Source organism: Gossypium arboreum, unplaced genomic scaffold, assembly GCF_025698485.1.
Source record: "Gossypium arboreum isolate Shixiya-1 unplaced genomic scaffold, ASM2569848v2 Contig00352, whole genome shotgun sequence".
Classification (NCBI taxonomy): Eukaryota; Viridiplantae; Streptophyta; class Magnoliopsida; order Malvales; family Malvaceae; genus Gossypium; species Gossypium arboreum.
The window spans coordinates 1,398-14,764 of NW_026440468.1; the positions used below are offsets into that span (position 1 = coordinate 1,398).

Genomic DNA, 13,367 nt, shown 5'->3' on the forward strand with positions numbered 1-13,367 from the left:
GCGCCAGCGCGCTTCTGATGTATTCAGCGAGTCTATAGCCTTGGCGAAGCAGGCCGGGTAATCTTTGAAATTTCATCGTGATGGGGATAGATCATTGCAATTGTTGGTCTTCAGCGAGGAATTCCTAGTAAGCGCGAGTCATCGGCTCGCGTTGACTAATCCACGCCCTTTGTACACATGCCGTCGCTCCTACCCATTGAATGGTCCGTTGAAGTGTTGGGATCGGCGGCGTGGGGCATTACATTTGCCATGACGTCGCGAAGTCACGAACCTTATCATTTAGAGGAAGGAGAAGTCGTAACAAATTTTCCGTAGGTGAACTGCGGAAGGATCGTGTCGATACACCTTGGCGAGCGACCCGTGAGCAGCGTTGTATACAACGCCGGAGGTGGTGCGGGTGCATAAATGCGCTGTTGCCATCCCGCGTGTCGGGCGACCGGTCCTATCATCCCTACGCCCATTGGGTGGGGTGAGATGTCGGGATCAACCTCTTGATGCAAAGCGAACAAACCCGTAGCGAATCGCGCCAAGGAATCGAAATGAAAAAGGGACACATCTCAAATGCGCACCGTTCGCGGTGTCGATTGCTTCGATGATGTTGTTCTTTTGTCCCAAAGTATATAAACGACTCTCGACAGCGGATATCTCGGCTCGCGCCGATGAAGAGCGTGGCGAAATGCGATACTTGGTGTGAATTGCGAGAATCCGTGAACCATCGAGTCTTTGAGCATAAGTTGCGCCCCAATCCATTAGGCGAGGCACGCGTCTGCTGGGTGTCACGCATCGTCGCCCCATCCAACCCGATCCCTCGGGACTTCGGTTGGACCATGGCGGAAATTGGCCTCCGTGCGCTCATAGCCGGCGGTTGGCCTAAATTTGAGTCCTCAACGGCATAATCGTCATGACGATCGGTGGTATCTTGTAAGCAACCTCGTTCGATGTCGTGCACGTTTGTCGATCGAGACCTTTCAACTCTTCGGCATCGCTTGGCGTCCCTAGGTCGGTAGGGATTACCGTGAGTTTAAACATATCAATAAGCGGAGGAAAAAACTTACCGAGATTCCCCTAATAGTAGCAAGCGAGCAGGGAAAAGCCCGGCTTGAGAATCGGGCGCCCGGCGTTGAATTATAATCTGGAGAAGCGTCCTCGGCGGCGGACGGGCCCAAGTCCCTGGAAAAGGCGCGAGAGAGGGTGAAACCCGTCGTGCGGACCTGTCGCACCACGAGCCTTTGTCTACCGGTCAGTTGTTTGGGAATCTGACCCTAATCGGCGGTAGAATTCCAATCAAGGCTAAATCTGGGCGAGGCCGATGGCGAACAAATCTGCGAGGAAAGATGAAAAGGACTTTGAAAAGAGAGTCAAGAGTGCTTGAAATTGTCGGGAGGAAGCGGATGGGGGCGTGATCGCCCGGTCGGATGTGGAAAGGCGAGCGGTCCGCCCGATCGGCTCGGGCGTGGACCGGCGTGGTCGTGGCGGCCCAAGCCGAGGCCTTTGATCGCTGTGGAGGCGTTGTCGCCTCGATCGTGGGATCCGGCCGCGCCGTCTCGGCGTGCTTGATACCTGCGTGCTCGAGGCGTCGGCACATGGGCTCCCATTGGCCCGTCTTGAAAGATGGACCAAGAATTCGACATGTGTGCGAGTCAGCGGGCTAGAAAACCCGTAAGGCGTAAGGAAGCTGATTGGTGGGATCCTCACAGGTGCACCGTGCCGACCGACCTTGATATTTTGAGAAGGGTTCGGTGAGAGCATGCAGTCCGGGACGAAAGATGGTGAACTATGCTGGCGGGCGAAGCCGAGGAAACTTCTGGTGGAGGCCCATGGCGATCTTGACGATGCAAATCGTTAAATCGACTTGGGTATAGAGGCGAAAGACTAATCGAGCGAATCTAGTAGTGGTTCCTCAAGTTTCCCTCGGGATGGTGGAGCTCTTAGCGAGTTCTATCGGGTAAAGCCAATGATTAGAGGCATCGAGGTATAGCGCCCTCGACCTATTCTCAAACTTTAAATAGGTAGGGCGGTCTTGGTGCCCGTTGAGCAGCGCCACGGAATCGAGAGCTCAAGTAGGCCATTTTGAGTAGCGAGCTGGCGATCGGGATGAATCGGAGCCAGATTCTGATTGCCCAGCTAGCAGCTAACCTAGAACCCACAAAGGGTGTTGGTCGATTAAGGCAGCCGGGGCGGTGGTTATGGAAGTGAAATCAGCTAAGGAGTGTGTAACAACTCACTGCGAATCAACTAGCCCGAAAATGGATGGCGCTTAAGCCGCGACCTATCCCGACCATCGGGGCAAGGGCGAGCCACGATGAGTAGGAGGGCGCGGTCGCCCGTAAAACCAGTCTGAGCTCGAGGCGGGCGGCCGTCGGTCGAGATCTTGGTGGTAGTAGCAAATATTCAAATGAGAACTTTGAAGGCGAAGAGGGAAAGGTTCCATGTGGCCGGCACTTGCACATGGGTTAGTCGATCCTAAGAGCGGGGAAGCCGTCCGATGGCAGCGTTGACCTGAGCTTGAAAAGAATCGGGTTAAAATTTACGAGCAAGGGCGGCGGTGGCAACAGCGTTAGGGAGTCCGGAGGCGTCGGCGGGGGCCTCGAGAAGAGTTATCTTTTACGTATAGCGGCCTCCCCACCACAGAAGCAGCTCGGTAGGAGGTAGAGTCGGTGACGAAAAAGCACCGCGCGTCGCGTGGTGTTGGTGCGCCCGTGACCTTGAAAATCCGGAGGACGAGTGTCGTCACTTGCGGTCGTACTCATAACGCATCGAGGTCTCCAAAAGCGACGACCTACGGTCAATGGAACAATGTAGGCAAGGGAAGTCGGCAAAATGGATCCGTAACCTCGGGAAAAGGATTGGCTCTAAGAAATTTGAGCACGGGGTCCCGATCCCAAACCCGTCATTTTGCGGTGCCTTTGCTTTCAGTTGCTTCAAGGCGAGGCGGGTGCGCCTCGTCTTGCGGCTGAGGGACAGATGGGAGCAGCTCCTTGGGGCCTTCCAGGCGACAAACGATCGACTTCGAGGCTGAATGCGGACAAGGGAATCCATTGTTTAATTAAAACAAAGCATTGCGATGGTCCTGCGGATGCTCACGCAATGTGATTTTACTTGATGCTCACGAATGTCAAAGTGAAGAAATTCAACCAAGCGGAGGTAAGCGGCGGGAGTAACTATGACTCTCTTAAGGTAGCCAAATGCCTCGTCATCTAATTAGTAGCAGCGCATGAATGGATTAACGAGATTCCCTTGTCACATCTACTATCCGAAAGCCATGACCAAGGAGCAGGCTTGGCGAGAATCGGCGTGGAAAGAAGACCTGTTGAGCTTGACTCTAGTCGACTTTGTGAAATGACTTGAGAGGTGTAGGATAAGTGGGAGCTCTCGGCGATAATTAAATACCACTACTTTTAACGTTATTTTACTTATTAGTGAATCGGATGAGCCTGACCCCTCTTTTGGACCCAAATTAAACCCGGTGCGCCGATCCGAGCGAAGACATTGTCGGTGGGGAGTTTGGTGGGCGGCACATCATTTAAAAGATAGCTTGGGTGTCCTAAGATGAGCTCAGCGAGCAGAAATCTCGTGTGGAACAAAAGGGTAAAAGCTCGTTTGATTACGATTTCGATCTGAATCTGAACCGTGAAAGCGTGGCCTATCGATCCTTTAGACCTTGAATTTGAAGCTAGAGGTGTCGGAAAAGTTACCCGGGGATAAGCGGCTATGGCGATAGCGTTCATAGCGGCGTTGCTTGTTGATCCTTGATGTCGGCTCTTCCTATCATTGTGAAGCGAAATTCACCAAGTGTTGGATTGTTCACCCAACAATAGGGAGCGTGTGGGTTTAGGCCGTCGTGAAGACGAGGTTAGTTTACCCTCTTGATGGCAGCGTCGCAATAGTAATTCAACCTAATGCGAGAGGAAGTTGATTCGCACAATTGGTCATCGCGCTTGGTTGAAAAGCGATGTGTGGCTTCTACCGTCTTGTTGGATTATGGTGAACTACTCTAAGTCGAGAATCGGGCTAGAAGCGGCCTTATAGCGCCGTCGCCCGATTGTCAACCAGCGATGAGGCCTTTGGCCCCGAGGAGCGCGATGTCGTGGTGCGGCTGACTACGACGGACAAGTTCTGACGCCTCCTTAGGCGTAATTCCCAAGCGTGGGTAGAATCCTTTGGAGGCGACTTAAATAAGCGGCGGGGTATTGTAAGTGGCGAGTGGCCTTCTTGCCACGATCCTGAATTGACCCTTTGTCAAACCCGATTAGTCCCTCCCTCATCTCCTTCGATCCCCATTGTTCTTTTGCGTCCAGGCCTTGGGGTCCCCAAGTGGGGACCTTAGTGTCAGGAGTTAGTTGGTCTTGGTGCGAGCTCCCAAGCTGTTGGTGGTCCGGGCACTTGTTCAATTTTCTTCGTCTTAGTGCCATGCCATGCCATACTTCATTAAACTTCTTGTATTTGTTCTTTTGTTTTGGGCCATGAGAAAAAAATTTCTAAGTTAAACAATTGGCCGTGCCGCCCCCTCGAGAAACATGGCACTGTGAGGCCGTTGTCGAACACTTGTTCAATTTTACTGCCGTGCCATCATGCCATATTTCATTCGACTTCTTGTATTTCTTTTGGGCCAGTGAAGAAATTTTCAATTAAAAATACCAAGTGTAAGTGGCGTAAAAAATTGCCCTATTTCGGGCATGTCACGGGAGCCTCGAAACATCGCAATGTAGGCCATCCGTGGTGTGGGTCATCGGGCAACATCGGCACCTTGGTGCCTCGGATGTCTTGAGGCGTTGGGCTGAAAAAAGTGTCCTGTTTGAGACATCTGAAACTGTCCTGTTTAGGACACATGGATGTCATTGGTAGCACATTGACCAAGTTTTTAGCTCTTTAGAAGTGATATTGAGCGACGGGGGTTATCGAGGCCTTGCCGCCCATCGCATGCGGACGTCGGTGCCCCCACCACCGATTAGGTTCCGTGGTGCTCAAACAATCCATCCAGTGATGATCCGTGATCCATCCGGGATATACAAAGCAGCATGCGAATCCTCCCCAATCCCAAAAGGTAGAATTGGATCCGTTACATGTTCGATACCCAATAATGAATGAACCGTCCCAAAGCTAGAATTCAGATACCGTTGCATGTTCGGTACCCAACAATGAATGAATCGTCCCTGTCCCTCCCCTTTTGCAAGAAGAGCCTCCGGCACCTTTGGCCCCCGGTCGTACGGTATCCTCGTACACCATCGGCGTGTGCCTTCCGTGGTCTTGAGGGCCATCGAGTATATAAACCGCCGATGTCGAACATCAGGCGACATCGGCATCTTGGTGCATCGGATGTGCGGGAGGGTCGAGCACCAAAGCTAATTTTGGGCCCCCGTTGGTGCCGAAGCGTCGGGACCATAAAGTGTCCCTGTTTCAGACACATGAATGTCGCCTGGTAGCGTCGCCTGGTAGCAGCAAGCAGCTTTAGCGTGTTTTTTGGTTTTTTCTCCAAGATTTGGGCGATTCTGCTTCTTGGTTTTTTCGTTGTGTGTCTGCCTTATTCGTTTGAATATTTTGGCAGTTTGGGTGGGGTTTGAGTGTGTTTTCGTTTATGCTTGGTGAGGATTTTTTGTGCTTTTCCACTGCGTTTGTTTCGTTTCGGTGGCCGCATGGTGGTGTTATTGTGATGCGACAGAGTTTGACGGTGCCTCAGGTCGAACAAGACATTTCTTGCAGCGATGTGGGACTCGTGTCTCACGGTGAAGTCTTTCCAATTACTTTTTTCTAGTTTATTTGTATTTGTTTATTTGTTTCTGTACGCTCTTGTTCTTAATTTTTGTGCAATCTTTGGCTTTTCTTCTCCCTGAGTCCCACGGGGGATGCGATCTTTTATTTTCGGTTGAATGTTCTACGTGTTTTTACTGTTCCTGCATGCAAGCAGGTCGTCTTTTTTCTTCATACTTAGTGTTTTTTTGTTCTTCATGCAGCGATTACGTGTTTAGTTTCTGGATTTGTGCATTTTTTTTCTTTGTTGCGTTTCTCTCTTTTTCTTTTCTGATTGGATTTCTTTGGGTTTTCTTGGTCTGTTCGGTGGCGATTTCTTGGTTGGTGAGGCTTTGTGCGTTCATTAGGGCTTCCTTCTTGGTGGTGTCCCTGTTTCTGTTGCATGGTTCTTGCACGTCTCATGCATGAAATCGGCTCTGAAATTGGTCCGATTCAGTTGACACGGTTCGTGTTCTCCCCATATATTGCGATCTGCTTTGATGATTTGCGAAGTCAAGAAGGAAAAAGTTTTAAGCACTACTACTGGCGAGTTAGCGTCTGAAAGGATTTGTTAAAATTAGGCGGTGTGTTTTCAAATGAAGTTCATGTCTTTGGAATTGTCGTGGAATGGGAAACCCATGAAAATTAGGGAGCTCAAGCAATTAATCGGGGCACATAACCACGATATTATTTTCCTTAGTGAAACAAAATGAATGGGAATGACTTTGAAGGGTTCAAAACAAATGCGAGTGTAAAATGGCTTACACATGAATTACGAGGGTCGGAGTGGGGGTCTTCTTGTGATGTGGAAGGAAGGGATAAATGTTTCCATTCATAGCTTCTCCAAACACCACATTGACTCCATTGTTAATTTGGAAAACAACAAGAATATGAGAGATTACGGGTTTCTATGGGCATGCTAATCCGAAGTAGTAAAGCGACTCTTGGGATATTTTGCATCGTGTCGGGGATTCGGTTAGGGAAGATTGGGTTGTGGGGATTTTAACTCAATTACGAATGATCTTTGAGAAAGAGGGTGGCCGTAGGGGGTGAGGCGCAAATGAATGACTTTAAAAATTTGTCATGGACGACTTGGCATTAGTGGATATCAAACTTAGATAGTGGATGGTTTACTTGGGTTAATAATAGGAGTGAAGGCGATGCAGTTAAGGAAAGAATTGATAGATTCCTTAGCTCGGTGTCCTTGGTTGAAAACTTCCCTTTATAGCTACTAAAGTGGTGAGGCAATCCCGGTCCGATCATGTGCGATTCTCTGGATTTATGGGGCGTCGACCCAAAGATCACCCTAATGACCATAAATTTGAGCTTCAAATTTGATGTGTGTTGGGCTGGTGACGGGGAAGCAAAAAGATAATCGGTAGTCGTGGAGCAGGGGATGATATAGATTATGGGGAAAAGATCGAAAGGGTTAGGTCGATTGCTTGGCTATTGTAGCATAAAATATGGTAACATGAAAGCGAAATTGAAGAAATTTGGAGCAAAATATTGGCCGGATTATTGATTCTAAAAGCGGTGACGATGTGAAAAATTTAAAGAATCTCGTAAAGGCTTGATTTTCTCTATGCTAGGAAGAAAGTTCTTTGGGCACAAAGGTCACGATCAAAATGGCTTAGGGAGGGTGATCGAAACACTAGATATTTCCATTCGAAAGCTCTTGGATGGCTAAAGAAGAACTTTATTGAGAAGCTTAAAGATATGGATGGTAGCTGGGTGACAAGCGACAAGGAAATAAGTCGGGTGGCGGAAAACTATTTTACAGGCTTGTTTAGGTCTAATGGTCAATGGGTTGATTTACAAGAGATGAGCTATATTAGGAATGTGTGACCAAGGAGACAAATGAGTGGCTTACGAGGGACTATCTGGAGCATGAGGTCCTTAAGGCCATCAAGCGAGATGAATCCGAATAAAGCTCACAGCATTGATGGTCTCTCGGGAAATTTCTTTAAGCTTGACATTGGGAGATCGTGGGGATAGCGATACCATTAATTACATTTGGATGTCCTAATGGGACCAAAAATGTTTCTAACCTTAATGAGGCTGTGATAATTTTAATTCCTAAAATTAGAGACCCTTGTGAGTTGACTAATTTTAAGCCTATAAGTTTATGCGGGTTTGTTTATAAGATCGTCATAAAGGTCTATGCCAATCGGTTTAAAATTGTTACGCCTAAATTGCATCATTAAAATCAAAAGCGCTTTAAATCGGGAAGGATGATTCGACAATATTACGATTGCACGAGCTCCTTCACTATCTTCAAAGCTCTAAAAATGGACCTAACAAAGGGTTCGTGGTTAAGCTCGACATGAGCAAAGCGTATGACCGCGTGGAGTGGAATTTCATCGAAAAAATTATGCAAAAAATGGGATTTGACATGAAATGGATCGACAATATTATGAAATCGTTAGATTCGATTAAATATATGGTTAAATGCAATAATATTTTATCAGACATTATTATTCGAGGAGGGTCTTCGTCAAGGACCCCTCTCTCCTATTTGTTTTATTACGCATGGGCGTTCTCGAGAATCTTGATCCAAGCTCGAGGATAATAATGTTTTAAGTGGCATCCGGGCCAGTATAAATGGTCCGAGGATAAATCATTTATTCTTTGCGGACGACGCGCTTCTCTTTGTGAGAAATAAAAAAAGTGATGTTGAATTGTTGGTCCATTTGTTTGAATCTTTTTCTAACATTTCCGGACAAGAGATCAATTGTGAAAAATCAATAATTCTCTTTAGTCCTAATACTCCTAGAGTTGTTAGAAATAATTTTAGCGATCTGTTGGGCATGACGGTGGTGGAAAATTTGAACAGCTACCTTGGTCTCCCCATCCCGATAGGTAAGAAGAAAAAAGAGGCTTTTAATGCTATTAATAACAGATTATCTTGCAGGATTACCAGTTGGACAAAGAGGCTGCTCTCCTTTGGTGGTAAAGAAGTGTTCATTAAAGCCGTTCTTCAATCTATACCAACATATGCGCTGTCGATTTTCTTAGCCCCCAAAGGAGTGATCGAGGATATCCAAGCTCAACTAAGCAAAATGTGGTGAAATTTGGAAAAGATAAATCTGGTTGGACAATGCTACCTTGGAAGACCTTATGTACACCGAAGGGCATGGGAGGACTTGGAATCAGAGATGTTAGATTGTTCAACTTGGCTCTGTTGGGGCGTCAAGTATGGAGGCTTATAAACAATAAAGATTCTTTATGTTTTAAAGTATTGTCTTCGAAATATTTTCCCGATGGCAATATTTTTAAAGCCAAAAAAGTGGACAAAGCGTCTTTTACAGGTCGACATTGCGGCGTGCGGCAGAAGCTCTCAAAGACGGCTTTGGGTGGCAGGTTGGAAATGGCGATATGATTAATATCCGGACTGATAACTGGGGAATGGAGGGTCTCAATGGGTATGCCATTAGAGAGGAATGTCTCAACCCAAATGAAATGAGTGTGAAAGACCTATGGCTTACGGATGGGAAGATTTGGAATGTGGAGAAAGTTTACAAGGTGTATGGGCAAGATTGGGGTGATAAGATTTGCAACGTGCCTATCAGAGATGAGGAACAGGGAGATAAGTTGATTTGGTTTCACAGCCCGCATGGGTGTTTCACTACGAAGTCAGCTTACTCATGGCTACTCTTGAAAGAAATGGGATATGGACCACACAAAATTGTTTGGAAAGCTCTCTGGAAACTTGATACTTTGCCGAAAATACGGGTTTTCTCCTGGCGTGTGGGGCACGAGATTCTCCTGACAAATGTCTAAATTGCCTCCATTAGAAATGGCTTTGCTAAAGGATGCCAGAGGTGCGGAGCTGAAGCCGAAACTCTTCTTCATGCGCTGAAGGATTGCCCAACATCACGTGAGGTTCTTTCGTTGGCAAGGTGGTCCGAGAGTATGGTTTCGAAGAAGTACAACTACTGTATTGATTGGCTTGAGGATATGATGAGGGTTCTCGACAAGAAAGCTATGGCAGATCTTATGGTTTTACTATGGAATTGCTGGAACAACAGAAATAACTTCATTTTCAGGGGAAAAGAAGAGGAGGCTACGGTCATTTAGGAGAGGGCTAGAGCTTTAAGTGAAGACTTTCGCATCTGTAACCTGTTAAAGGAGCCACTATTATCGTCTAATATTGAGGCTAAGAAATGGAAAAAACCTCGAAGGATTTGTTAAAGTAAACTTGGCGCTCTTTGTGGGGATAAGCGATTGTAAGTGCAGGCGATTGTGAGGATGATGATGGTTTCGTGTTGGGCGGTGGAGGGCTTTATTGAAACACGATTGTCGGTGCTTGAAATTTGAATGTGTGGCGTTCGAAAAGAGCATCGGTGGCGACCAAAGCTGAATATTAAGGGAGATGTGATTTTTAAGCGGATAATGTGGCTTTGGTCAACAAATTTAGGAATATTGATACGGACATCCTTTGTTCTTGGCGCAGCGCATAAAAATTACCTTCTTTGCTTTGAAAGCTTCAATTGGCCGATTTATTTTGAATTGCTAGGGTAGGTAATAAAATGTGATTTTATATGTACTAAAATGTGTAGAGAGAAAATGGCGTGGTTTTTGAGATGGATTATCCTATTGAAATCCACAATGATGTAATTCTTGATGTTACGTAATATAGTGTTTTGACCCTTTGTGGTCGTTTTTGCTCAAAAAAAAAAAAGAATGTCGCTGGTAGCACATTGACCAAGTTTTTTAGCTCTTTAGGGGAGGTGATATTGGCGAGCGAGGGGTTGTCGAGAGCCTTGCCACGCCCATCTCATGCCCGACGTCGGTGCCCCCCATCGCGGGTTAGGTTCGGCGGTGCTCAAGCGATCCATTCGGTGGTGGTCGTGAGCTTTCGGCGGTGCTCCGGTGAGCCATCGAAATATAAGCGATGCTATAAGTCATCCGGTCCCTCCCCTTTCGAACCATCCGGTCCCTCCCTTTGAACAAGAGCCTCCGGCACCTTGGGCCCTTAGTCATGTAGGAGCATCGAGGCACCATTGGTAACCTAGGGCGTCGATGGTGCGGAGCATCCGCACATTCTTTGCTTGGGCGTCTTTGGAGCCTTGGGCGCACAACTAGGCCACCTAAGGCGTCGGTGGTGCGAGAGCCTCGGCGGCATCGGCACCTGGTGCCTTGGATATCTGAGGCCTCGGACACCATCGGTGACCTAGGCCCTTGGTCGTCTGAGGAGCCTCGGCCACCATCGGCAACCCTAGGCCCTTGGTGCGTGCAGGGGCCTCGGCCACCACCGGCAACCTAGGCCCCCAGTGGGTGCGGGAGCCTCGGGCACCATCGGCAACCTAGGCCCCTGGTCGTGCGAGAGCCTCGGGCACCATCGGCAACCTAGGCCCCTGGTCGTGCGGGAGCCTCAAACACCATCGGAACCTAGGCCCCTGGTCGTGCGGGAGCTCGAACACCATCGGCAACCTAAGCCCCTGGTCGTGCGGGAGCCTCGGGCACCATCGGCAACCTAGGCCCCTGGTCGTGCGGGAGCCTCGGGCACCATCGGTACCCTTGGCCCTTGGTCGTACGAGAGCCTTGGGACCATCAGCACCTAGGCCCTCGGTCGTGCAGGAGCCTCGGGCACCATCGGCACTTTGGTGCTTGGATGTGCGGGAGCACAGGACACCATCGGTAACCCTAGGCCCACAGTCGTCTGCGAGCCTCGGGCACCATCGGCACCTTAGTGCTTGGATGTGCGGGGAGCCTCGGACACCATCGGCAACCTAGGCCCTTGGTCGTCTGCGAGCCTCGGGCACCATCGGTAACCTAGGCCCTTGGTCGTCTGGGAGCCTCGGGCACCATCGGCACCTTGGTGCCTCGGATGTCTGAGCCTCGGCGGCAGTGGCACCTTGGTGCTTGGATGTCTGGGAGCCTCGGACACCATAGGCAACCTAGGGCGTTGAATGTGCGGGTGCCTCGGCGTGAGGGCACCACTGGTGCCTCGGATGTCTTGGGCTAAAGGAAAGTTCCCCGTTTGAGACATCTGAATGTTGCACTGGTAGCAGTTAATGAAGTTTTTAGCTCTTTAAGGGGTAGAGATCATTGCCCCGATGTAGCCCCCCGAACAGGGTGGGGTGCGTCCATGACCCCGGGGTCGGATAGTCCATAATGACTCACCAGCGGTGGTGGGTGATCACCGGCGCTAGTGGCGGGGTGATGATTCCGGCGGTCAAGCCGTGCCCATAGAAGTGTAATAGCGACTCGGGACCAAGTTCCCTATATCGGGCAAAGATCTCTGGGGTGGCTTATGCATTGCTATGGGCTCGAGCAACTTGCCCATTCTCCCCGTCATGTTAGGGGCGCATTGTGCCTCCCAAGTCGGTGACCCATCGGCGCATTAGCCTTGCCAAGTCCTTGCCTACATTGAAGCTTCCGTGACCCAGTACCAAGTCCCTTTGGCCAACAGCGGCACCTTTGAGGCGAGTTGAGTTTGTAGGCTTGGTCTTGGCTCGACCAAGTCGGTGGGATTTTGTCCCTTGTAGTTCTCATGCCAGCGTTTGTGGTGTGCCTCGTTTCATTGTTCCTTCGCTCCCCTATCAATACATTGGTTGGGTGGGTTGTTGGCGGTGTGCGTGGGTGCTACTACTAATACGCAATGGGCATATAGTGGTGTTTTGGTTGTGTGTATTGGCGGGCTCCATACTACCCACATCGAGGCTGTCGAGCCACACTCCTCTTCATTGAATCCTTGTTCTAAGTGAACCCGAGGGAGTGCGATCGAGGATCTGTGTTGCGTACCTAAGCGAGATGGAATTATGGATGTGTTGCCGTCCCTTCTCCATCTCGTGCCCTTTGGGCTGCGTGGTGGACCCAATCGTGCCACTGTGTCCGAGTGTACCCCCTTAAATCGGTGTGGCCTCGTCGGTGCCTTTGGTGCTCGTTCGTGCTTTCGGATCACGGAAAATATTTTTGAAAGTATGGTTTAGGCCCTTGTCTCTCGATGCCTATGCATTTTGTCTCTTGACACGGACGATGCTCGTGCTCTGTTATAGCCTCTTCGTTGCTCATGCGGCATGTTGAAACCATGCGGTGTCGACGTCGCGGAGAATGCTACTGGTTGATCACGCCGGTAGTCATATGCTTGTCTCAAAGATTAAGCCATGCATGTGTAAGTATGAACAAATTGATTTGTGAAGCTGCGAATGGCTCATTAAATCGATTATAGTTTGTTTGATGGTATTTGCTACTCGGATATAGTAGTAATTCTAGAGCTATCGTGCAACAAACCCGACTTCTGGAAGGGATGCATTTATTAGATAAAAGGTCGTAGCGGGCTTTGCCCTTTGCTCGATGATTCATGATAACTTTCGACGGATCGCGGCCTTTGTGCTGTGACGCATCATTCAAATTTACGCCTATCAACTTTTCGATGGTAGGATAGTGGCTTACTATGGTGGTGACGGGTGGCGGAGAATTAGGGTTCGATTAGGAGGGCACTGAAGCGGCTACCACATCAAGGAAAGGCGGCGGTAGCGCATAAATTACCCAATCGACACGGGGAGGTAGTGACAATAAATAACAATACAGGGCTCTGTGAGTGCAGTAATTGGAATAGTACAATCTAAATCCTTAACGAGGATCCATTGGAGGGCAAGTCTGGTGCCCGTGACCCGCGATAATTCAGCTCAATA

The 13,367-nt window shown here is 49.0% G+C and overlaps 1 pseudogene; it reads left to right on the top strand.

The window, feature by feature from the left end:
* The first annotated feature begins 626 nt into the window (after positions 1 to 626).
* LOC128288959 (5.8S ribosomal RNA) lies at positions 627 to 779 on the top strand (annotated as a pseudogene).
* Positions 780 to 13,367: the final 12,588 nt, after the last annotated feature.